The sequence below is a fragment of the Talpa europaea genome (genome assembly GCF_964194135.1).
Source record: "Talpa europaea genome assembly, chromosome: 16".
Taxonomy (NCBI): Eukaryota; Metazoa; Chordata; class Mammalia; order Eulipotyphla; family Talpidae; genus Talpa; species Talpa europaea.
In genome coordinates, this window is record NC_140084.1 from 46237258 (window position 1) to 46264522 (window position 27265).

The window sequence follows — 27265 nt, forward strand, 5'->3', positions numbered from 1 at the left end:
AATGTAAAATACTAAGGATTTTCTGCTTGTGAGGTATGATACTGAGTGTTTCACATGCGCTAATTCACTCGCATGTGAATGCAACAACCCAAAGACAGGTTCTATTGTTATTTCCATTTTACAACAAAAAGACTTCAGGAGGCTTCCTTGTCCAAAGTCACATATCTAAACAAGTAGCTTTGCGTTGGTGGTATAGTGGTTCACAGCGCTGCCTGCCTAACAAATAGCTGAGCCTGATCTTAAACCCAGATACCTTGACTTCAGAGCTGGCACTCTTACCCACCACACAGAACTGGTTCCCTAGGAATTAAATTGCAGGTTGAACTGCACCAATTAAAACAGAAAACACAGAAGGAGCTCAGTGGGGTCCAGGAGGGACACAGAATGTCTCCAGAGTCCCAAAATGCCAATCACCTGCTTTCTGATGTACTCCCATAGCCCAGGGAACAAACTGCTCCTGTTACCACCTCAGGCAGACCAGCCAAAAAGTCCAAAGGCCATGCTTTGATGTTCACATCTTTTCCCAGATAAGCAAGCAACCCCCTTAACCAATATTGAACTTGGTCTTGAGTCAACAAATAAATTTAATTCAACAAAATCTAGCATCTTCTATGTACAGAGCTCCCTGTAGGTCGGAGTTTGTGGTCCCCTAGGACCTTGGGGACATTCCCAAGGATCCAAAATACTCTTTCCAAGTTTGTGTTTTTATGTAAAAATAGCCTGGAAGAAGAAAAGCAGACTATCTGGATTACTAGATCACCACCCTATAACCTACCATTACTGTTTGGTTCCAAAGCCAAGGGTAAGTTCATAAATGCATGGTTGTCAGAGAACACCACTTTCTGCCATAGGATAATGAGAAGAGAACAGAGGCAGATTTAGCTCATGATAAAATCTATGGGCTCAAATAAAAGCCAATACTGGGCCTCCCTGGCAGCACAAGGGGTTAAGATGCAATCTATGAAGCTATCTGCAGCCGCTACAGCACGAGTTCAGTCCCCGGCCAGGGAGCTGACCCACATGGCACAGCAGACCTCTCCTGACTTGCCCGCTGCTCCCCTCAGCAGTGTATTTCAGTCAATCTGCCTGTTGTCAATCTGTCAGTCTGGTAAATCCTCTCACCCCCCCCCCCCACATATCTGGCATGCATACCAGTTCTTGTATGCATAAATAAATAAATCTTTTTTAAAAAAAAAAGCTGACCTCCGCCACCAGCGGCGGCACAGCGGGTTGAGCGCTGCGCTGTGAAGCTGTGCAAAGCCTCTGTAGAGTGGGTTCAATTCCAGGCCGGCCAGGGAGAAACCCACAGAGCGTGGCAGACCTCTCCTGCCTCGCCCGCTGGTCCCCTCATCAGTGTCTTCCGTCTGTCTGCCTGTTCTGCTCCCTGCTCTCTCTGGTGGATTCTCTCACCTTCCCGCACCTCTGACCTGTACCCCAGTTCTTGCATAAATAAATAAATCTTAAGGGAAAAAAAAAGCCAACACACAAGTGATTTTGCTGTAGTTCACCACTGAGAGAATGGATGAGAGAATGGAAACATCACCGGGCCTGCCAGCCCTAAAATGGTACAGTGTGGCGGTGGGCGAAGAGTTCCAAGGAACAGTTAAGTTTCAGCAAAATAGCATCCCTCTCATTAAATTAATGTTTGTAATTTGAATTTCATGGGCTTTGTTGCTTTGTGTGTATTTAATTTGCAAATAGATTCTGTCTCTTCAGTGGCACAAAAGCTGTAAATTTTAGGAAAGGATGCCTTATTTTACCATAATTTATGCCTGGTTTAATGAAGAATGATTTGTCAGTGCTGGGGGATCCAAAGCAATTTTAATTTTTTCTTTTCAAAAAGACCCATCGTTCCATGGAGGTATGAGGAAAAAGGCATTCTCCTTTGAAATGCTACAACCTGTTCAGAAAGTCACCTGCCATGTAGTTCTAGACCACAGCAGTGAGTCTACAATGAGATAAACTGTCAACTGTGCCACTGTTTGGAGGAAAGGCCCAGAACAATCTCAAAGTCTACCTGGTCTACAAAGGTGGTGTTTTCAGACAGTGGCATTTGTAAATATTTTTCAATTCCTTATTTATCAAGTTGAAAAATCTGTCAGAGCGCATTTTGACAGAGCATCCGTGTCCAAAAGAACTTTCTGTACTAATGGAAATGGTCTAGATCAGTACAAACTTCTAACTACAAGTGCTAAGGAGTACCTAACAATGCAATGGACACATATGAAAAACTAAACTCTTCATTTTATAAAATTTTAATTCAATTCAAATTCACACAGCTGCAAGTAGCCCATGGCTGCCACACAGGACACCACAGATATACCAATTTCTCACTAACTTAAGGCTTTCCAACCTCTATTTTAAAATCAGGGGGAAAAATAAAACCTTGAAATCTGTCAACATCTAGTTCACATTCTTGCAAAGCAACAACTGGCTGGAGCCGAGCAGCTGAAGCTGCCTTTAGACAGAGTTTATATTCTCCAGTTTGTCACAGTCCCCACTACTCCCTAATCTCCCCGCTCCCCCCCCCCCCCGGCCCATCCTGGACACATTTGAGTTTATAATGGTGATTTGTACTGGTCCCCTTGGTTGACCTGTCTTCACTCAGTTTCACCAAATGAAACCCTTTCAAATGGAGCCTGAGGGCCTCCTTGGTGGTGCAAGGGGCTAAGCACCACACTATGAAGCAAACCACAGCCTCTACAGCACGAGTTCGATCCCCGGCCAGCCAGGGAGCAACCCACGTGGCGTGGCAGACCTCTCCTGTCTCGCCCGCTGCTCCCCTCAGCAGTGTATACTTCAGTCAGTCTGCCTGTTCTGTTCCCCACTCTGTCTCTGGTGAATCCTCTCACCCCCACACCCCCCCGCCCCGCATCTCTGGCCTGTACCCCAGCTCTTGTATGCATAAATAAATAAAATTTAAAAATAAATAAATAAATAAAAATAAAATGGAGCCTGAATACCCCTACCCTATGGAGAATATTCTCAACACAACAAAGTTTGATATTACCTCTGAACTCAGATCAGCACTTGTCTGACAAAGCACTTGACACCTGTTTCAACTGTCTTCACGATTTAACTGTCTTTCAGGTTCTTGTATTTCCCCCAGTCTACAAGCTGTAGAGTGGCTGCAACTCTGCCTTTTGTGTCAGTGCTCCACACAGCATCTTTCCTGGCACAGACTTTGATCAAAGAAAGCTCTCAGCTTCCCTGTCATCCATGAGTGACAGGATTCCATTGTGCCACCTTTTTTCTCTTTGAAAAGTCCCCAACCTGTTGTCCTGTCCTGCCAGCTTTTTTTTTTTTTTTAAACTATAAGTACCACCTGCTCAAACTTTCCCTTTTAGCACCCGTGTTGCTGGGGAGAGAGTGTGATCACTTCTCACTAGTATCAGGTTGTTGGGTGCTGGGAGCTAAGAGAGACTTATAGCTGCTACCCTAGCCAGGCAAATTCTTTCCTTATTTTCCCACTCCAAATGGTATTGGAAACTACAGACATTCCTGCCATGTCTAGATAGGGCCATGGCCTCCAGTTCTCAAAGACCTCACTTATCTTCCTGCCTGACTCCTCTAATTATCATTATAAAAATAACAATAGCAGCAAACATTTATGGAGGCTTTATTCTATGCCAGTCACCACCATAGTCACTTAGAAATGATCTCATTTAATTCCCAAATTATATGATCAAGCTTATTTTGCTAAGAGGTAAAGACAGTCCAAAAAAGTTAAATTACTTGCCCCAAGCCCCAATGAGACTAATGTCAGAGACTCACATTTAAGCACTCCACCTGCCATGATTCTACCTTTCTGATAGAGACTCCTGCCACCACTCTGCACCTACATTCTTAAGTAGAACAATGAAGGAAGACACCCTTCTCTAGCCATATAACCAAGATATAATTTTAGCCAGAAAATTAACTCATTTCTAATCATACATCAAAACAGATTTAAAGCTTACATTGGTAAAAATAAAGACATAGAGGAATGAGAAGGCTGGGATTGCAATTTCCAGAGAAAATTCTTACATGGAATTATCTAAAGAAGGAAAAGAGACACCAAGTTTCTCACTCTAAAAGGTGATCCTGGCAGAAAATGCAAAAAAAAAAAAAAAGCATTAAAATCTAGAAAAGCAGTTTTCACAGTGAAGTGGATGGGGAGGGAGGAAAACCCTGGGGTACTCAAGAGTCATTCGGGGATCCTTCAAGGTCAAAGTTATTTTCATGCTACTACTCAGACCTTATCTGCCTTTTTCATTCTCAGCAAAACTTTCGAGAGGTTACAGGGTATATCTCAAGAGGCTTGCAAGTATGAGAATCCAGGTTAATGTTGAGAACATAAAACAATGCCACTATTCTCACTGAAACTTTTGTTTTCTGAAATACAGTTTTTTAATAACAGTATCAATGCTATTAATATAGAACAAATCAATGATTGCTCTTTTTAAATGAACTAATAAATATATTTAAAGTATATTAAACTTGTAACACAGCAAATATCTCGGTAGAGTTTACATACACAAACTCTGTGATCTTCAAGCATGCTTAAGTGTAAAGCGTTTCCCTAGATCAAAGTTTAAGAACTGCTGCTCTAAAAGGAAATAGTCCCACATGCCCAAGTGTGTGTGTGTGTCTAACACAGAACTAAGCCTCAATCAAAAATTCCAAGCTGGGGACCAGCAGACATAATGATTACTTTATACATTGCCTTTAAAAATTAAATTCCTTGTCAGCATTTGAAAAGGTTTACATGAAACAGTGTTCTGGTGTCTTTTCAAAAATAACTTCAGTTCTGGCAAGACTAGTTTTGCATTTCCCGGTAGATGCTTGCAATTGTTGGCTTCACCTAGCTGGGGCACATGATCTTTGATCATACTCTCCTCCTTTTCCTGCCCATCTCCCGTGGGTATCTAAGTTGCTACCCTGAACCAAAGAATGAAAAAGTCTTTGCAATAAACGATAAAATATACACCAACCTAGTAAATGTCCACATTCCTCCAGAGAGGTCAACAGAGACCATAAATAATGCTCTTCTTGCCTTTACTTCCCAAAGCACCTACAGGTATAGTCTCACCATTGGGACAGATATTCTTAGATAGATTAGAAACCCTCTGACAAAGGAGATGTCTTGGGACAGTGCAAAGGGACAAAACTCACCAGAAAAGCAAGTGAATAAATCTCCTGGGAAGAAGAGGGCTCAATTTAGGCCCCACAAAGAGGGGGGTTCAGGTGACAGATCATTGGGTATTTCCTCTTGGAAGACGTGATGGTAAATTCAAGACACTCATCCAACTTCTTCTGCCCTGAAAGCAGGTGGTGGAAAGGAAGGGGCAGTCAGAACTTGGGTCCCCCCAAAAGGAAGGACACGGGTGTGAAATTGGGGGAGATGGGCAATTTCTGGAAGAAGGAAAAAAGCAATCCTAAACTGGAGGAATCAAGGTGGGGCAAAGGGTTTTGTTGTTAGGGGAAAGTTACTATTTTTCTTGCCTTATTTTCGACCACCCCTCCCTAAGGGATCTGGAGGAGGGTTTTGCTGGGAGAAGCCTAGTTGGGGTGGAACTGGTGATGAAATGGGATTTTTGTTGGCGAGTAAGGGGTTAGGGTTGGAACATTAAGTATTAGACCAGAGAGAAACTGGAAGGACTAAGTTGGTTTGTCCTGAGTGGAAAGATTTTCCAAAAAGGGGGACTTCGAGGTGAGAAGAAAGGATTTTTGTTGGAATGTGATCGAGAACAGAGAAAAAAAAAAAAATCGGGGAAAGAAAAAAGTTTCTTGCTAGAGGAAGTACCTAAAAGGAGGGGGCGAGGGGGTAATCAAGGAAAATAGGAGAGACGTTGGTTTTGCTCGAATATCCAAAAAAGAGACAAAACTGGGTCCCCTAAAATACAACAATTCAGGAGGAAAGAGGATTTTTAGCAGAAGGAGCCTGGAAGGGGAAGGCGAATGCAAGGCCGAGATGCAGAAAGTGCGGAGGTCGGGTAGGGCCCACGGCGCGCGAGCTGGGGAGCTGCGAGGGGGCAGTTGGGGCCTGGGGGGCGGGGTAGGAAAGAAAAAGGGGTGCAGCGAACCCCAGGGAGAGTCTTCTCCAAGGGGGAAGGGGTTGCGGGGGTGCAGTGGGGCCCGGAACTGTTGGGGTGCAGAAGGTGCGTGCGTGACGCAGGGTGAGGGGCGCCCGCCGCGCCTGCTGCGCCCCTCGGAAAGGGAGATGGGCACCCTAAAAGAGAAATATATAAACGAATTAGATTTTTTTAAGGGGGGAGGGGTTGAAAATGAGGAAGGGGCAGGAAAGGGGGGGTAGGGAGGAAGGGGAGGGGGCAGGGGCAGCAGCAACCGGGTTTTACCCGCCCCGGGGGCTCGCGCGCCGGGCCTCGAGCCTCGCGCCTCGCGGGCCTCCCAGCGGTCCCCTGCCGGCCCGCGCCGCTTGCCGGCCCGGCGCGCACGCGCACGAGCAGCCCCTTCCGCTCCCGGAGCGCCCGGCTCACCCGCGGCGCGGGCGCGCGGGCGTGGCCGCGGGCGGCCCAGAGAGGCCTCGAGCGCTCCTCGAGCCGCCCGGGCTCTCAGCGCGTGCCTCCCGGCCGCGCAGGCTCGGCAGCAATCAGACGAGCGCGGCGGGGCGGAGCCGCTAGGGGGCGGGGCTTGACGCAGTCAGGTGACCGGCGGCCGGCGGGAAGGGAGGCGGTTGGTCGCCATTTTGGGAAGAGGGCGGTTGGGGGCGGGACGGCGTGAAGGCGGAGCCCAGAAGGGGCCGGCGCGGTGGGGGAGGGGCGCCCACGATCCACCGGGAGGCCCTGGGGCCATTGTTCCAGCCGGGCGGCGTCGGAACGCAGCGGGGCCGCCGTCTCGGGTCTGGGGTGCCGAGGGGCGGCGGCGGCGCGTGGGGCAGGTGCTGGGATGGGGACAGTGCTGCCCTTGCTCGGCGAGCACTGAGCCTCCGGGGCACTGACCCCGGGACGAGTCTTCGGGGATTCCCCTCCTTGGCCCTTGGCCCTTGACCCCGTACAACCTGTGGAGATAGGAAGTCGGGAGCGGTGGTTTGGGGGGCGGGAAGGGGCATCGCTGACCCCCGCGCCGGGGCTTGGGCTGACGGAAACAGATGGCAAAACTGGGTTGCAGTGGCGATGGCACAGTGCAAGTGCTAAAAATGGGGGTGACTTTGATGTGTATTTTACTTTTTTTTTTTTTTTAATGCATCCCTGGGAGACACAGTCAGGAGGGGAGAGAAGGCATTGTTCATTTAGATTCCTTTGTTCGGTAAATATTATTTATTTTCTGTTCTGAGATGGAGCAGAGCCCACGGCAAACATCCTTGCCTCAGCTTACGATCTAGGGCAGCACTGTCAAATAAAAATATGCCAGCTATGCTATCGAATTTTACATTTCCCAGTAGCTATATCATTTTGTGTGTGTGTGTGTGTGTTTAAGTGAAAAAAAAGGACTTTTTTATTGTGTGTGTGGGCCCCTCGCCGGCGGCCGGGGAACGAACCTGCGCTGCAGAGGCTGCGGGCAGCCTCGCAACCCAGCACTCAACCGCTGCGCCACCAGGAGAGGCCCAAAATGACTTTTTTTAAACACTTGAAATTAACTGGATAAGGTGCCTGATTGTGTTATGTTATTTCAACATACAAACAATACAACCTTTTTTTTTTTTTTTTTTTAATAGAGGCATGTTTTTATTTATTTGTTTGTTTGTTTTGTTTACACATGCACTGGGTACAGTCAGAAGCACGGGAGGGTGAGAGAATTCACCAGAGCCAGAGCAGGGAGCAGAGCAGGCAGAAGGACCGAAGCACACTGCTGAGGGGAGCAGCGGGCGGCAGGAGAGGTCTGCGCGCCATGTGGGACCCTCCTCTGGTGGCCGGGGAGCAGCCGGGGATCGAACCGGCGTCGCGGAGGCCGCGGGCAGCTTCGCAACCCAGCGCTCAACCGCTGCGCCACTGGGGAGGCCCACAATACAACCTTTTTAATGAGATAATTTACCCTGTGGGGGAGCTTTAAAATCTGGGTGGGGTTTTTTTGGGGGGAGTCCTCCCTGGTGGCACAGGGGTTAGATCAGTGCTTTCAAGCTATTGCCAGCCACTGCGGCCTGAGTTCCATCCCCAGCCAGGGAGCTGACCCACTTGGGGCAGCAGATCTCACCTGTCTCATCCGCTGCTCCCGTTAGCAGTATATTTTAGTAGGTCAACCTGTTCTGCTCCCCACTCTTTCACTGCGCAGAAGTTACGTAGTTTGATGTGGGGAAATGCAAATCAGGAGCGTAAGATAGCATCTCTCACCTGTGAGAATGTCCTGTAACAAAGGCAAATGTTGGCAAGGGTGGTGAAAAAGGAACCCTCATCCACTGTTGGTGGGGATGGAAATGGTGCACTCACTATGAAAAACAGTCTGGAGGGTCCTCAAGGAAATGAAAATACAATTACCTTATCATCCAGCAATTCCACTTCAAGGATTCTATCGAATATGCAAACACTAATTCAAAAAGGTAAATATAGCCCTGTGCTCCTTAGAAAGGCAGGATTTAAGATTTATTTATTTATTTATTTATATATATACCAGCACTGGGTACAGTCAGAAGCACGGGAGGGTGAGAGAATTCACCAGAGCCAGAGCGGAGAGCAGAACAGGCAGACTAACGAAGTACACTGCTGAGGGGAGCAGCGGGCGGCAGGAGAGGTCTGCGCGCCATGTGGGACCCTCCTCCGGTGGCCGGGGAGCAGCCGGGGATCGAACCGGTGCTGCAGAGGCTGCAGGCAGCTTCGCAACCCAGTGCTCAACCGCTGCGCCACCAGGGAGGCCCGAAAGGCAGGATTTAAATCCCAGGAACAGTTTTAAAAGATTTCATTCCTTCTATCATTTAGCAAATATTAAATACTGAGCTTTTCCCCATCTGCCACACCTGAACTGGGCAGACAAGTAGCTAAGGGGACAGAACCTTGGACAGTGAAATTCTTCTTAGGGGCAGTAGGACTTAATGCTGAAATACAGTTTCTGGAGAAACACATCATGAGTTCCCTAATGGGGCTACATTCTGAGAAATGTATCATTAGGTTATTTAGTCACTGTGCAAACATCGCAGAGTATATGTAATTACACAAACCTAGATGGTATAGCTGTTAATGCACAAATGAGGGGTACCCCGGGAGCCCCTAACTTGCACACTCTAAAGGGGTCCAGCCATCCTTGTACATAAAGACAAAGGAGACGCTTAATGTGAAAGAATTTTAGTAGAATTAGTGTTCATGGAGAAAGATGAGAAGAAGAAAGGGTATTCTAAATAAAACATCCCAAATTATCCATCCCCTCCTGGGCAAATGTCCAGCCAGATAGGGTTGGCTCAAAGTGGGGCTGCGGAGGCCTGAAAACTTGTCTCGAGTATAAGCCACCTTCTGGCAGAAAACCATATGAAAGGGCTTCTGAAGCTGGTCCCAGAAAGCTGGAACCAAAGAGAAAACTCAAACTACAAATCAAGACAATGGCTGCCATTGTCAGCCTCCCCACATGTCTCTTTCAAGTGTCTCTACATGTCTCTCCTCCACTGTCTCCTCCAAGTTCCCCAAGTCCAAAGCCAAGAAACAAGCACCCTTCTCTTCTAGTCTCTCACTCTGAGCCCACTTGTTATATGGTTTCACTGGGCTGCTTAGCTCCCTTCCCTAGTTCCCAGTGGCTAGTCTAAGGTGGCTGCAAGTCAACAGGGGCAGGAACGTGGAGCTGCCTCTGTTACATAGCCTTCTACACACCGAAGCTGTATGGCGCTTCTCATGCATGCAACAATATGGGTGACTCTTGAAAACCAAGGGTTGCTACTACCTTTTGACTATGACGATAATGCTGCTGTGAACATTCATGTGCACACATTCAGCTTGAATACCTATAAGCATTCTTTTTTTTTTAAAAGATTTATTTATTTATTTATTTATTTATTTATTTATTTATTTATTTATACAAGCATTGGATATAGTCAGAAGCGCGAAAGGGTGAGAGAATTCACCAGAGCCAGAGCAGGGAACAGAGCAGGCAGAAGGACCGAAGTACACTGCTGAGGGGAGCAGCGGGCGGCAGGAGAGGACTGCATGCCATATGTGGGACCCTCCTCCTGTGGCAGGGAGCAGCCAGGGATCGAACCTGCACTGCAGAAGCTGCGGGCAGCTTCGCAACCCAGCGCTCAACCGCTGCGCCACTGGGGAGGCCTTACCTATAACCATTCTTAGGTTATCTAGAATTGGAATTACTGGGTCACAAAGTAATTTTTTTTTAAGATTTATTTATTTATGCATACAAGAACTGGGGTATAGGCCAGAGGTGCGGGGTGTGAGAGGATTCACCAGAGACAGAGTGGGGAACAGAACAGGCAGATTAACTGAAATGCACTGCTGAGGGGAGCAGAGGGAGAGACAGGAGAGGTCTGCTGCAGCATACGGGTAGCTCCCTGGCTGGCCAGGGATCAAACTCATGCTGCAGAGGCTGCAGATAGCTTCATAGTGCTGTGCTTCATTCCTTGCGCGACCTGGGAAGCCCTCACGTAGTAATTTTATGTTTAACTTGTTGAGGAAGATTGATTTTGAAGGTAGGGGATTTGCTGGGGCTCAAGAATGAAATGAGTCAAAGCCTATTCCAGAATTTTTGAGTCAAGAATGTGGGTGAATGAATGGTGGAGCTATTCACAGAGATGGGAACACCAGCAGGGTGGGGGGGGGGGATAGAGAGTAGAGTGGGAGACATGCTTGGACCCAATAAACTGGGTACTGGAATTGTATATAACTGAATATGTCAGTATGCCTCATTGCTATTTCCTTGTGGTCACAAGATGGCAGCTATCGTGCCTCGCATGACATGTTCACGCCATTGTCCCAAGTGGGAAAGACAGAAAATAATAAGATTTTCAAGAGTCTTTTTTTCAAGAGCATTTTCAAGAGCATTTTTATGAGGATTGTTTCCTGTGGAAAGACACAAAAGCTGCCCTATTCTCCTTCCTCCCTATATTCATCCATGGCCTTGACTTTATAACCTTTTGGTACCCTCCCACTCTGATTCTGGGCCTAGTCATGGGGCTTGCCTTGACCAGGGATATCAACAGATGTGACATCAGCGAAATCTTAATTTGGGTTTGCGGGATTGGGCTCACTCATTTCTGAGCCTCTTCCATCACCAAGAGAACATGCCCAGACAGGCCTGCCAAGAGGATAAGGTAGAGACACACGGAACACAGTCAAGGTTCTTAGTCACCTGAGCACTGATGTTGATCACTCAACAGCCACTGGCCACCAGACATGGAAGTGAGCCCCACCAAGATCAGCAGAGCCATGGAACCACCCATCCCTGACTCCAGGTGTATGAACAACAAACACATCAAACTCCAGGAAGGTTTGGTAGTGATTTGATAGCCAGCATTATTGTGGCAGTAGAGAGTGGATTCCTTTTCTCAAGCAGCCTTGGATAGAGTGGAGGTAGGGCACATGTCCAACCGCACCTGCAAGGAAGTCTGTGAAAGGAAGTAACTGGCATGAGAAAGGGGGTGGATTGACTTGGGCCAACCAATTGGGAATGGTTCCATTGTCCTCCAAACAAAACTAAGGTTCTGTTAAGCAAAGATAAGGCCTGAGGATGACTGGGGTTTCTGTTGATGTACTGGTGGGGGAGTGAGGTGGGAGAAGAGCAGGAAAGGGGCTAAATGCCTGCAAATGGTAAAAGAATCTCAGAGGCCCTGGGAGTAATGATGGTTTCTTTTGGAAAGGGCACTGAGGTGGGAGATGGATCAAGGAGGACTTTAGCATTATTAGAAAGATTTTCATTTCTACAAAATTTTCAAATTTATCTAAAAATGCGTTAAGTAATTAAAATGCATCAATTAAGGTAAAAACTTGCTTAAATTAAAACATTAACTAAGATTGCATGGAAAGTTATGAATGAAAAGAAAATTTATAAATTAAAATCATATTAAAGTCTCTTAAAATTAATTTAAAATCGGTTCATCGAAATGCTCTTTAAAATTAAATCAAAATCTGTTGATTAAAATTAAGTTAAAATTTTATGATTGAAATTAAAATTTATTAATTAAATTTGACATAAAATTTAGTGTTTAGACTTCAATTAAGAATGAACTTAAATTAAAACTTAGTCATGAAAATGAAATTATTAGATTAAATTTAAATTTTCTGCAGATTATGTCCTATAATCATCATTCTCCAATGAAAAGAATTCATACAGCATGTAGATAAAGGTGCCAAATTATCTTTAGGGCTTTGCCTATAGTAACACACTGAATCTTTGCAAGCAACCTGAGACAGATGCTAGCATTATCTCCATTTTCCAGATGAGTAAACTGAGGCCATGAGAAAATTTATAAATAAAGAAGTCAGGATGAAAAGATCTGCGTCTGAAGCCAAGTCCAGGACCCAGCAGCTGTGTGGTCTGCGGGGGATCCTGAGTTTCTGCACCACAGATCAGGGACAGCGATCCATCTGACTGGAAGGTCACAAAGTAAAAATGGAAAGACTTCCAGAAAGCCCAACCCCCAAAGGAATGGTATGGGCAAGTGCACTTTCCCAAGCCAATGCAGTCTCGAGCTCCAAGCTGATGAATTAGTTGAGCAGGTTTGTGACCAGAGATTTCTTTGTTTGAAAGCTCCTGGGAGATCCTTGTGTGCAGCCAGGTTTGGGAATCCTGTGACCATAGGAAACTCAAGAAACTCAGACTCAAATCCTCCCAGTGTTCTCCTGGGCCAGTGAGGAATGAAGCTGCCACCTCCCTGGCTCTCCTGCACACAGAACACTAGATCCTTTCAGCAGATTGGGACAGTGCTTCTCCCATTGGGATCAAGAAGGTTCTCTATGGTTGGGGAACCCTGGAAAATATGAGAATACACAGGAGGGCCAGCCAGAGAAGAAGAGGCCAGGAGTTCCAGATTCAACTCGGAAAATAGCAGGCATTTGGAAAGAAGACAATCAGGAAGGACACAGAAAAAGAAGAACCAGAGAAGTGGAAGAAAAAACATGGAAAGTGAAGACCTATTGGAGTGAAGGGGAAAGAGACACTCCAGGAGTGAGGGTCTGGAAGTCCAAGGTCAAGGCACTGGCAACCCTGGTCACGGGCCTCTCCTCTCCTCTGGCCTTTCCTGTCGTCTCCACGTTTTCACGTTGCTCCATCCTACCTTCCATGATTCATCTTTTGAGTCACTTCTTTCAAGCACCCTTAAACTCATCACCTCTCTGGGTCCTCTGGAGTCATACTTGGCCAAGCTCCAGAGGTCTGGCTCTTAGGTGCTGGCTGAAAGCAGCAGGAGGAAACCACCCAGCCAGACAGACAGGTTTTGCCCGAAACAGAGAAATCACGGATGGCTCTGGTCTTGCTTTTCTGCTACTTCTTTCCAGGCCTGCCCTCCAGCTGATGACCACGTCCCAAACTTCCCTGGGCAAACTCAAGCCATCACATGGGAAGCACCTGGTTGGCCATCTGCAGAGAGGCCCTTTCAATTACCCACTCCCCCAGATTCCATCCCCTCTCCTTTTTCATTTTTCCCCCTTTTCTTCCTCATCCCCCTCCCTCTTCCCTTCCTCTTCTCCTCCGGCTCCTCTTCTCTTCCCACTCTTCCCCATTCTCTTCTCTTTTCCCTTCCCCCTTCCTCACTCCCTCTTCCTCTTTCTTCTCCTTCTTCTCCTCCTCTTCTTCCTCCTCCCCCATCCTCCCTGCACATCTGGCCACTCTCCACCAGTGGGGTCTTTCTAAAGGGCAAATGGAAACCCTTTATCTCTCAGTGGCAAGAGGGGCTAAAAAGTGGTGGACAGACTCAGCTGCCCCAGCCTGTGAGGGATTCTCTCCTCCTTTGTCCCAGCCATCTGAGAGGTGGTGCTGAGCGTGTGAATGACCTGCTCCTGCCAGCCTTTCCCAGCACCTGTGGAACTAGGTTTCATTACAGCTGATATATCAGACAGGGCTGCAGCCTGGACGTGAGGCCAGGGCCTCAAGTTGCTACCTGGGTCACTAATTACTAAATGTGTGTCTCCCCTGCTTGTCCTCCCCAAATCCATGTTAAAATCTAATGCTCAACCTCATGAGATGGGGTCCCTAGGAGGTGATCTGGTCTTGAGGTCCCTCTCCCTCCCGCCATGAGGGCGCTGCCAGAAGATGACATCTATGAGCCAGGAAGTGGGCACTCACCAGACATGAATCCGCCAGTGCCTTGACCTTGGACTTTCAGCCTCCAGAACTGTGAGAATAAGTTTCTGTTATTTTTAAGCCACCCTGTTTATGGTATTTGTTATAGCAGCCCAAACAGACTGAAACACCTCCTCTACGAAGTAGAGATGATAATATTATCAGCTTATAAGGTTTTTTATTGTGAGGCTCCAAAAAACACCCCCCTGTAAACATCTGAAACCCTCGGGACCATTCAGGGTCCAGTGATTGATGGGAATAATGGACGAAGATGTGTGCCAGATCTGTGCTCAGCACGCCACTGGACCTCTCAGAAACCTGTGAGCTAGTCCCATTTTCTGATGAAACCACCAAACCTCAAAGTGCTTCGGTCACTTGCCCAAGGCCACAGTTGCTGAATGACTGGGCCACAATTTGAACCAAGGTCCCCCAGATGCCCAAGTTTCTCTTTCTGACTAAAGCAGCTTCATTAAGTTTCTCTTACTGATCTCTCTGCTTCCTTCTTCTCCCCTATCCAGTCTCCTCTCCCCACACAAACTGAAGGGATGCAAGGAAGGGGATAATGCTGATCAGGTCTCCCTCTTCCTAAGAGCCTTAGGCAATTTGGCTCAGCACAGGATCCCTGTCTGGGGAAAGACCTGCAACAAAGGATGTGATTGAGCTGAACAGAAACATTTGAATTGGTGAATTAAACAGTCGTACTGCTATATCAGAATATGGTTTCTGGACTTAAATAATTGTCCTGGGATTTTTAAAGAGAATGTCTTTGCACCGTAGCCTCCTACTGAGATATTTCTAGCAATCAAGTGATACCATGTCAGCAGCCACCTCACCAATGTTCAGAATAGAGGGAGAGAAAACCAATATGGTGAGATGTGGGATGTCAGTGACTGGTGAATCTAAGCAAGGGGAGTGCTTTTTACTCTTCTTGCTAGTTTTTTATAGCCTTGGACTTATTTCAGGTGTAAAACTAAACAACCAAAGCAAACACTTCATTTCATCCCTAGGAATGTGCCCAAGAGAAATGGAAACATATATCCACACAAAAACTAGCAGCATGATTCTAATTATCAAAAAGTAAGCAACCCAAATGTCCAACAGATGAATGGAGAAACCAAAGGTAGTCTAGTCAATGGAATATTACTTGGTCGTGAAAAGAAATGAGGTACTGATCCTGGCTACAACTTGGATGAACTTTGAAAACAAGGAACCAGACATAAAAGTTCACATATTGTATAATTTCACTTATACGAAAGCACTGAATCCTAGCCACAATACCACCGGGTACAATTTCATATCTGTGAAATATCCAAAACAGGCAAATCCACAGAGACAGAAAGCAAATTTGTGCTTGCCTAGGGTTGATAGAGAAGGGATCATGGGGAGTGACTGCTAATGGGTACAGGTTTTCCTGTTGGGGTGATAAGAATACTCTGGAACTAGATGGTGGTAAGAGTTGCAAGGTGTTGTGAATATATGAAAAACCAATGAACTCACTTTAAATAGGTGAGTTTTATTTGATGGTATGTGAATTGTATAACAATTAAAAATAATATGAACAACACAACCTTCAATGACTGTGTATCTGTCACCTCTGGGATCACACCCCAAATCCCTGATGTACTTACTAAGCAGCCAGGCCTCTAGGCTGCTCTCTGCCAAGCTCCCAGACACCCTGGCAGTCTGGTTTTCCTTCATTCCCGATCACTGCTACCTCAGGGCCTTTGCACCTGCTCTCTCCCCACCCTTGTCTGACTAACTTTATTCACCTTGCAAGTCTTAGTTAACAATTGGCATCCTTCAGGAAGGTTTCCCCCGCTCCCTAGAGTCTAAGTTATGGGTTCCCAGAGTAGTGTTTGAGATGACTTCTTGGTGACTTATTTTAATAGGTATGCATTTCTTCCTTTCACGCATGTTAGAAAAAAAGAGAAAGTAATCAGCCATCACACTTGTGATTTCATGATGATTGTTGCTGAGAGTGATCCCAAAGTAGCCCCATGTGAACCCATTTAAGGAAAAAAAAAGATAAAAGATTGAAAGAATGAATTAAAGATATAAAACTGTAGAGTCAGTGTTCTGCAAACATTGTGAGATCCTCCCTTAGGAATAATAGGAGTTGGGAAGTTCCCAGGGACTGGGCAAACTCCACCTGACCTCCCACAGCAGACTTTGGACTATAATATGGGAAATGGTCTGTTTTATGTCTGTCCCTACACTGGGGCGTGAGCCGCTGGAGGGCAGGGTGTGGCCTTGTCCTTGTCATGCCCAGTCCCCAGCATTGCTTGCCCAGGGTAGCGCACTGAACAGGCACTTATGAAGGGTGGGGCACAGACTGGCACTCAAGGAGGAGGAGTCATTGAGTGAATTGAAGTCTAGTTACAGAGGTAGACTGCCCCCCCACAACACACACACACACACACACACATATCCCAAACCCCCGGGGGGCACTGAAAGGATTTCAGTTAGGGAGTGACAGCACAGTTTCTCTGTGCTTTAGAAACTCCAGACTCTGGAAAACCAACACCCCTCCTCACATGCCCCGTTCCTATAAAACTCCTTTTACTTTCTCCTCTTCCAAGAAGGCTTCCTGTATGTACCTCAGTTTCATCATCTGTCAAATTCAGAACGAGGACCTCCCTTGTGGCCTGGGGGTTAAGTCTCAACGCTATTACCAAGATACAAAACTGTAGAGGCAGTACTCTGCAAACAGCTCTATCACCAAGGCCACCCACCTTGTCAGCCGGCAGAGGCTGGGTTCTATCCCTAGCCAGGGAGCTATCAACAGTATATTTCAGTGGATCCCTTTGTTCTGTTCCCCTCTGTCTCTGATGAATCCTCTCACCACTCCCACATGTCTGGCCTATGCCCCAGTTCTATGCAAAAATAAAAATAAATAAAATCTTTTTAAAAATTCAGAATGATAATAACTTTCACTACAGGGTGCTTTTTTAAGTAAATGAGCTATATAAAAGATTGTGCCCAGCACACGGTAAGCCTCAACTATACGTTAAAGCAGAGAGGGGAAGGGATACCAGGAGCAAAACTTCTTCTGTGATGGGTCTCTCTGTTGGCACAGGGGTTGAAGGGACAGCACTCTCAAGCTGTTGCCAGCCACTGCGATGGGGGTTCGATCTCTGGCCAGGGAGCTGACCCACATGGCACAGCAGACCTCTCCTGTCTCGCCCGCTGCTCCCCCCAGCAGAATACTTTGGTCTGTCTGCTTGTGCTGCTCCCTGCTCTGTCTCTGGTGAATCCTCTCACCCTCACGTGCCTTTGGCCTGTACCCCAGTTCTTGTATAAAAATAAATCTTTTTTTAAAAAAGAATCTCCATTCCTACTGCTAAAACAATGTGTAAAGCAACCATCAGAAGCCAGTAAAGTTTTGGGGGGTAGGTGTAACATGATGGTTAGAAGTCTGAACTCTGGAGCAGGGCTGTCTGGATCCCGCCGATCCTGGTGGTGCCTGATTTGGGCAATTCTGTAACCTCTCTGTGACTCAGTTTCTACCTCTGTAAACTGGGATGATACCAGGATCTCCTAGGCACCGGACTCTTTGGGTATTTACTGTGTACTGAAGCAGCAGCAGCTCCAGAAGGCCTTACTGACAACCACAACATCTTGTAGCCTGACAAATGTTCACTCCAGGAGGGGGTGACTTTCCAGTCATCTAAACAATGTTGCACAAACCCTGGAATTTATCCAGAGGGCTTTGCAAGAAAGATCCGGAACAGACCAAAGCTCATTAGCTGCAGAGAGTCGTCCTCATTCTCTTCCCCAGATCGCCCTGAACGGAAAAAATAAAAGTGCGAACTTGGACAAGGCTTCTCTGCCCATCCACTCTGCCAGCCTGGTGGTGTCCTCCCAAATTCTTAAAGGAGCCTCTCCTGGTTTTGGCTGTCTCTTTTCTTTTCCTGTTTCTCCTCTTCATCCCCCAAAGCAACGCCCAGGAAGGGGCCCCACCCGCAGTTGGAGTCTTAAATCAGCGGTGATTATTAGTTCCCTTAAAGCAACAAATAAATAAAAGCTACTTTCTTCGTTGGGTTTGGATACCCGGTGGCGCGTTAAGAGGCACAGAAACTCATTCCCAGCGTGTGCCCCCGCCCCTGTCCCCGTTCCTCCAACGCCATTGCAGAGCGCAGGGTGAGCAGGTTGGGGATCCATGACGTCTAAGAGCCAATTCTAGAGTTTTCTCAGTGTCGCCCGGCGGTGAGTTAGGGGGGTGCCAAGGAGGAATTCTCAGAACTCAGTGTTTGCGCATTGAGTGGTTGGTACAAGAGCCAAACTTTAAAAAACTACGAAAAGATCTGCCCTCCACCTGCCCCAGTCTCCCTCTCCAGTTTTTTTCCTGCTTTTTTCCGTGCATTGAATGAGCAACAATTTGTATTACTGGACACCCCCTCTCTTTCAAATTCTTATACATTTTCCTTCTTCCTTCTTAGCTTTCCCCCTTGACTGGGAAGCATGTGACATTCCATGTCGGTTCACGCATTGTTTCTCATTTTATGGTCACTTCGTGTCTCGTGGCGCATCGGATCCCATCTTACTTAATGGGTCCCCCACCCATGGACAGTTAGGCTGTTTCCGGGTTTGTTTTACTTTCACGTATTTTTAGGTAAACAAAAACCAACGTTCCCCATCCCTTGGGGCGCGTTTATTAAGAAGCAAGCGGAAGTCTCTCGCCTTTCGCATCAGCCAAGGGTACCCCAGTCCCCAGGGTCCCAGGGCTCCTCCTGCGCGCACAGCTCGGGCGCAGCCCGGGCGAAGCTGTCAGGCGCGGGCCAGGGCCCCCCGGAGCTCCGCCCCGCGGCCGGCCCGCAGCCGGACCGATTCAAATCCAGCCAATGGCGGCGTGTAAACAAACCCAGCCCCGCCCTTCGATGAATAATTCCCCAGGCCGGCGCCAGGGCTATTTAAGCCAGCGGGGGTTGGGGGCGGGCCGGAGTGGTGACCACGCCCTCATTCTGCAGCCAATGGGCTGCCAGGCCCCGCCCCGCGCACTTGCCGCGCGGAGGACCCGAGGTCGGGCTGGGCTCGCCGCTGCCTGTTTTGGTCGCTGCCAGCGGGCTGCGCGCTGCGGGGCTGCGGGCCGGGCCGGGAACCCGGGCAGTGCACGGCGGCTGTGCCAGCCGTGTTGAAAGCGCGCAGCCAGAAGGCGGGGGTCGCCCCGCAATTAGAGCCCTCTGATCCCCCCCTTCCTTCCCCTGCCTGGCAGCTAAAACCCAGACGCTGGAAATCCAGGTCTTAAATGGAAATTCAATCCCTTCCTGTCTGGTTGAACGAAACCTGGAGGGGCCGCGTGGATGTTTTAGGATGGGGCAAGGTTGTTTTGTTTTTTTCTTTAGTTTACCCTGGCTATTTATATGCTACGTACAGAAAATGGCACGGATCAGGAGTTTGTGGCTCCACCGAAAACTAAAAACACCCGTGGCTCCAAGGTCTTCCCAGATCATGAAGCAAGTTGGATTGTCAAAGTTTTCAACCCCGCAGCTGCCAGGGCGAGGGAGGAGCTGCGATGGCCATTACTTGAACGTGCAAAGGCACACACCACTCATTTTAAAAGGGAAAAATGAAAAAGAAAGCCACCCCTTTGCCTAGGGTGATGGCATAGGTCGGAGTAAGAGCTGGGGCTACCCTGCTAATAGGAGCAGGGAGAACTGGGGAAGAGGTAGAAATGTCAGTAGACAGAAAATACAGTGGTTCTGGGGAGGAGGGAGGAGGGGCGCTCTTGGGGCTGGGAGCTAGGTGGGGGAATTGGGTCCCCCCCCACCCCGGGAGAGTGAGGAAAATGCGTCAGGTCAAGGACAGCTTATTCTCCAATGTACTGGACCCTTCGGCAGCCAACGGAAAGTTTCTTGCTGTTCCTTTTCTTTCTTTCTTTTTTAAAAAGATTTATTTATTTATGCATACAAGAACTGGGTACAGGCCAGAGGTGTGGAGGGTGAGAGGATTCACCAGAGACAGAGTGGGGAACAAAACAGGCCGACTGACTGAAGTACACTGCTGAGGGGAGCAGCCGGGGAGACAAGAGAGGTCTGCTGTGCCATGTGGGTTGCTCCCTGGCCTTCCAGCAGGGGATTGAACTCATGCTGCAGAGGCTTGTGGTGCTTAACCCCTTGTGCCACCAGGGAGGCCCTCTTGCTGTTCCTGGCCAACCACACAATTAAAATTCAAACAGTCCAGTCAACACTGAGATATCGGGTCCAGAAATCCAAGTTCACGTTGGGGCCCTGGAGTTTTCATATTTACCTCTGGTCCAGGGTCTAGGGATACATTTGGTCCTTATCTCTCACATCTACGTGTGCTTTGTCCCTGTCCCCAAAGAGCTTCTATGTCCATTTTTCTATTTCATTCTCTCCATAGTCCTCATAAAGTCTGAACTCTGCAGGGTCTCCCTGGTGGCACAAGGGGTTGGGATGCAATGTATGGGGCAGTCCGCAGCCACTGCAGCACAAGCTTGATCCCTGTCCAGGGAGGTACCCATATGGCACAACAGACCTCTCCTGACTCACCCGCTGCTCCCCTCAACTGTGTATTTCAGTCGATCCTCCTGCTCTGTTCCCCACTATGTCTCTGGTGAATCCTCTCACCCCCAGCACCTCTGGCCTGTACCCCAATTCTTGTATGCATAAATAAAGAAAATCTTTAAAAAAAAAAAAAAAGCCTGACCTCTGCAGACAGAACTGGTTTTGGATCTCCAGCTATGGGACCTTGACTCAGGTTCTTCTCTGAGCCTAATTTCTCCTTAGAGAGAGAATGAGAGAGAGAGACAGAGAGAGAGAGACAGAGAGAGAGTTTAATGGAGAACCAATGTCAGGACCTTTATCGGAGTGGGGAGTTAGTTAGGATTGTCTGGTTAATGATGGTCAGGGGAAGTAAACAGATTCTGCAACCTGTCAAAAATTAAGATGAGTTTCATGGGTAGCTAGATGAACAGATGTGTGATAAAGCAAGTAGAGTAACACGTTGATGGTTAAAGCAAAGTGGTGGGTATTTATGAACTCACTATAATATTTATTCTGCTTTTTCATAGGTCTGAAATTTTATAATGTTGGGGGATAGACTGGATTTCGGTGTCGACTCTGTTCTCCCATCAGACAGACAGAGCAAATGGAAGAGTTGGAGAAGTAGCTTGCCCCAGGTTCATCTGGCGATTCACACATGTTGGTGACAGTACCTGGGTTTAGTCCCCACACTATCTCAGTACCCCTGGGGCAAGTCTCACTGCCAGGTTGGCTCTTAACCCCAAACATTGGACTTGCATCTGATTCTCAAAGGGAAGGGGTGAGTAACCCCCAAAAGACAGAAAGTTTTTCCATTTGGGCCCATATCTAGCCCTGTGCTGATCTTGGACATTTGATCTCCCAGGGCTTTGCCAGATAGGGGTAGGTTGGGGGCTGGCCTTTTGCTAGCTTCCTTTGCAGCTAGCCAGACCTGTTTCAAGCGGCATGGTCTCAAGAACCTCTCCTCCAGAGATCAGGGGTGTGTGGGGGAGGGTGAATATTGTATATCTCTTAGTTCAGCAAACTTCTCTCTGGGACTTGCTAAATACCCAGGTGTCTTTCTAGGGGTGGGGTCCTCCATGGGGGGAGTGGAAGGGAGGGAACTGAGGCTCAGGGACTTATTTGCTTCCTTATACATTATCTGTGCCCCCTAATGGAGGGGGAACTGTATGGCATGTGGGGTGGGGCAACAACCAAGGTGCTCTGGCACCCACTGCTCCAACAATATTTCCTGTGAATAAATAAATTTGGTACATTCCCTCTTTTCCCCCAGTGCCTGAAGTCTGCTAAATTTGAGCCAGTCAATCCCCAAGTCTGAGTCCCAGGGGCTAGCAACAGAGATGTAAGTGCACCTAGCTCTGATCAAGTCCCACTTCCTGGTTGCATCACCCTGGACAGAAAACAATTCTCCCTGAACCTATTTAGTTTTGTACAAAGATGAGAAGAAACCAAAGAGGTGTGTAGGTGGTGGGGGGTTTAGTGTATCTCTTCCCTGTGGGGCAGTACTGGGAATGTGAAACAGGGTGCTGGGCTCCCAGTTCATGAAGACTGCAGGTTTAACTCCGTGGTAGGAAATGGAAGAGGAAGCTACACAAAATAAAGTCTGTGCTTGCATTGTTCTCTGAAGGGAACAGCCCACACCTCCAGGGGGCTGTGGATGATGACTGTATGAGTTCTAGGTTTACCATTGTCTTATTTGGGGTAACCCAGATGCACTTCTGGAACTGATGTTTCCTTTTTTATATAATAATAATAAAAAATAATAATAATAGCAGCCAGTACCAATCCGGTACCTCTCCTTTGGTGCTGGAGTTCATTTCCTCCTGAGGCCTAGTATTGCCTGCGTTTTAGAGGAGGAAATGGAAGCACAGAGAGGGGAAGTAATTTGCCCAAGGCCACACAGCAGGGAAGTGGGAGAAGCCGGAAGTGAGCTGGTGCCAAATGATTCTACTCAGGGTTCTTAACCGCTATAACGCTATAGTCTTTCACAAATGGAAAGGACAAGGAAGAAAAACTGTGTTTAAGTAATTTGGGTAGTATCACCAAGACGACAGGGTAAATGCTAAGGCTTACAGAACACAGGTATGTCTATCTGAGCACTCATTTATTCCACACATGTATTAAGCACCTTCTGTATGTTCCGAGCTTGGAGAAGGTAACAAGACACCTGAATGAATCCCCTTGGCCGGTGCGCCCCGAGGGGGACAGTTCCGGGTTGTATGTTTCCGGGTTGGCCCCCATCTCGGCACAGGCCACACAGTAGCTTCCCACTAGGAATTCCCTCAAAGAACTTCTGGACCCAAGTGTGCCGCCTGCAAGGCGTTCACGGCCTGGTGGGGCGGAAACGGACCGACACTACCGATGCGTTCTGGGGCTTCTGGGAATCCCATCAGCGCCGCCGGAGAAGCCTCGCGAAGGTTCCGAGGCAGGGCCGCCCCGCGTCTCCGGAGCCCTCCCCGGGGTGGTGGCAGCTTGGCAAAGACCTCCTGGGGTGAGTGACCCAGCCGTGCCCGAGGTCCGGCCGGTCGTCCCCCCAAAACCCCCGACGCCGTCCACCCTTTTAGCTCCGGCTTTCCAGCTCCTTCGCGATTCCACCTGCAGAGGCTCCTCTCCCCTCCCTCCTCAACTCCCGCTACCTTTTCAAACCCTGGGCGCTTGCCTCGGGCGCGTCCTCCCGCCCAGCTACCGTCCCCCGCGCTGGGTCGCGCCCAGGGCGCACGGCGCCCGAGTCCCCAGCCGGGCCAGGCGCAGGGGATCTGGGCGCGCGGATCCCTTTAGCCTCTCGGGCCACCCGGCACCTCGTTCACAGCAATCGGCTGACTTCACCGCGAGCCGGGGCGGGCGCGCCCCCAAACCCGAGGAGCCGGGGCCGGGGCTGGGAAGGGGGGCGGCGCCGCTGCGGAGGGCCCTCTCCCGGGACGCTCGCAGCTTCCCATTCGCTCCCTCGCCCGCCGCTCGGCGCGGCCCAGCCAGGGCTGGTTTGCCGAGCGCGGGGCGGGGCGTCCCCCAAGCCCGTCCCCCGGCAAGGGCGGAGGGAGGAGGAGGAGGAAGAGGGGGGGCGGAACACAAAACCTGCAAGGTTTTTTTTCCTTTTGCATTTAATTAAAAAAAAAAAATTTTTTTTTTTTTTTTTTGCAAACCCGAGGGGTCCTCCCCGGAGCGGGCGCGGGTCCGGGGCGCCCGGGCCGCGGCGCGGGGCGGCGGCAGGGGCCCGGCGGAGGCTGCCGGGCGGCCGCCATGCGATCAGGCAGTGCGCTGACCGGCCCGGCCGGTCGGCCCCTTCTGGGTCCTCCCTTTGCAGCCCGTGCGGGGCCGTCTCGGAGACCCCGCGCCGACGGCTGCTCAAACATCAGGGTGAGTTTCTCACAATGTAGCAATTTCTCTTTAAATCTCTTAACTCTCTCTACCTGCGAGTCGGGGCTGTGACAGGGCGCAAAAGCGAGGGGGGAGTGGGGGTTGGCGGCGAGGGTGTGTGTGGGGGGAGCCGGAGCCGGGGCCGAACCCACCCCCCCGACACTCACACACTCAGCCCCCCAACCGGGGCGCAGCGCCCGCTGCCTCTTTTTTTGCTCGGCGCCCACCACCACCACCAGCCCCCCCACCCCCCGCGTCTCTCCCACCATTACCGCCGCCCCGATCCTGCGGGGACCCCCATCCCCTGGCTCCCCTGCCCAAACCCGGCGCCCGGTGCCTCCCTGGCCCTCCCGCCGGCTGCCGGGGATACAATGGAGCGGTGGAAAAACGAGACCTAACGTTCCACGGGGGGAGGGGCGGAGAGACCCCCCCTCCCCCGGCCCGGGCCCCCCTCCTCTCTCCGTACTCCCCGCCTTTCGGGGAAGAAGAGGGCAGTGGGGCAGCGGATGGTGGCTTCCTGGCCGGAGGCGGCGAGCCTTCATCTCCGCTCTCCCCCGTCCCCAGCGCCCCCTCCCCAAATCCCTCCCGGGGTGCCGGGGAGGACCGGGGCCTCGGGCCAGCTGGGGAGGGAGGGATGCGGAAGGAGGCCACTGGGGTTCCCCCTCCTCGCTGCCCCTAAACAATGAAAGGGGTTGACTCGGGCCCCCCACCCCCCCCCGCGACGAAAGCAGTTGACCCCCCTCCCCCGCGGGCTGCCTGGCCCGGGAGGGGGCCGCGGCGAGGCCCGGGGAGGAGGGCGCTGAGCCTTACCCCTGTCACCTCCCGAGATTTGGGGCGGCCCCCCATCTCCACCCCCTCGGCCTGGGAATGGGAGGCACCAGGCCCAGCCCGGGCACGGCGCTCGGGTGGTGACCTTTAGACAAAGGCAACCCTTTCCCAGGGGTGAGCCCGGACGAGCCGGGCCCGCGGCCTCCCGGGCCCCTGCGGAGGGCGGCCTGGCCGCGGGCACCCGGAGGGAGGGATGGAGGAGGAGGGATGGAGCCATCTGGTTTTCCCATCCCTGGCTGTCCCTGGGCCACTTCCCCGGCTCCTGTCATGGGCGGCCGCGGAGAGACAAGGGACCTGGGGCTGCCCAGGCCTTGGTCGGCGGCCAGCGGAGAACGGGGCGAGGAGCCGCGGGAGGGCTCGGCTTGGGCTCGGGCGCCGGCGGTGATTGGAAGGCACCGCGGCTCCTTCCTCTCCGCGCCCCTTTGTTTTGCTTTGTGGTTCTGAGCTGCTGAACTTCCCGGGAGGTGGGGTCAGAGGCCGCAGTGTCTGCTCTCCCGGGGAGGCCCCGGGTGACAGGTCCCCGTCCGCGGGTGTTCCCAGACAGTGCCCAACCTCAGGTCTGGCCCGTCGGCCTCGCTTGTCATCCAGCCCTCCCACAGGGCAATAACAAGCCCGGGATATATTGACTGTTTACATTACCCTCACACCTCCCTTTCATGGTCTGTAGAAACACCGAAGATGCAAGGCTTGGGATTTAGGATAGGCTCCTTCTGTGCTGCTTTTCGCCTGTCCCCTCACCTCCGGGGTGGAATGGGGGGGCTCCATCAACTTTGACCAACAGAGATGGTGGGAAATCAGGAGATGGACAGGTCAGGGATCACCCCTCCTCCCATCGCCCTGTATCCAGTGGGACTTTAGGACATACTTACATCTTGCACCCTCCCCCCATTAACTCCCTGTCTTCTAGAGGCAGGAAATAACATCTCCCTATGTAGGAAGTATCAGGGTTTGGCTACTGCTGAGTGCCTTACTCACTGGTCACAACTGGGGGAGGAAGTAGGGGATGATATTATTCCTATTTTGCAGTTAGGCTCATGGAAGCTCAGAGAGGTTAAGAGACTTTCCCAGGACCACACAGCTCTGATCCGTAATTAAGTTTCTCCAACTCTACTCAGAACTGCACGTTGGCACTTTGGCCTTTTGACTTCAGTTAACCTGGGTCTCAAATACGGTTAAAACCTGAACCATGGTGGTTTTGTGAAGGGGTAAGGAGCACCTGGGCTGAGAAAAGAACATTTTCTCTGAGGCTGGAGCAGACAGTTGAAGGTGTGTGGAGCAGGGGAAGGTGGGTCCAGGCCCAGGCCCAGCAGTAGTCCACACTGATATCCTAATTCTTCCCCTGAGCTGGCTTGCTGCTACTCAGTCCTGTTGGGAGAGACTGGGTGTTGGGGACCTTCGCCATCACTCTGCTCTATGACCCTCCAAGGCCTGTCTCCCTGTGACCTGGGTATCAGATCCACTGTCCTGCTCTGTCACCTTAAGCGGGTCATTGAACTTTTTAATCCTCAGTTTCCTCATCTGCAGATGGGTATAATGATAAGTTCCCTTCACTGACCTTCAGGTGGGTGAAAGTGTTATTCAGACGCGTTAGTTATATTTCCTATTCAGCAGACAGGACTATGACAGTCCTATTGGGGTGGGGTGGAATGGGAGGTGGGTCCTGGGCTAGTGTGAATAGCAGAAGGCATCTACTCTGGAGAAATTCCCCTTGTGTTATTAATAAATTGTAAATAAACTTCAGTGGCGTGCCCCCCCCTCCCCTAGGTCTCTGAACTGGGACTCTACTACCTCTTTCGTGCTTACTGAGTAAATGTGGGGTGGGGTACTGATGGAGAGAGGCTGAGCTGGGGTGGGGTAGCTCTCGCAGAGTGTTAGCTGAGATAGGTGATCTTGCCATTTTACAGAATGGGGAACTGAGTCCAGACCAGGGAAGCCTGTTCCTTAACTGAGATGGGACTATAGCCTACACTGCAGGGACTCAGGATAGTGGGCAGGAAGCCTCTTATTTATCAGCAGAACTGGGGAGACAAGACTTTGAGGGAGCCCCTTCCCCCTCCCACAGCTGTCCTCTCCTTGCCTTCCTGGGATGAGAGGTATAACTCATAATAATCCTGGGGTGGGGAGCCAGGAGGACAGGTCTCTCTGTACTGTTTTCCTGAAAGTAGGAACTGATTTTTTTTGAAGGGGAAGCATGAGTAAGGCCCTAGAGGGACAGGCCCATGCCCCGCCCCTCCCTGCTGACTTCCTTCCCAGAGGCCTCCGGGGCCTTCCCTCAGGAAGTGGGGGGCTTCTCTCCTGCCCCTCCAAGACTCTATGGAAGGGCCTAGTGGGTCAACACCAGGCCCTGAGGCCTGTCCAGAGGTGATGTGGGGTTTCCCACTTCCTGGGGGCCACCTTTTAGCCCCAGGTCCAGCCACCAGCAGACTTCCCGCCAGCCT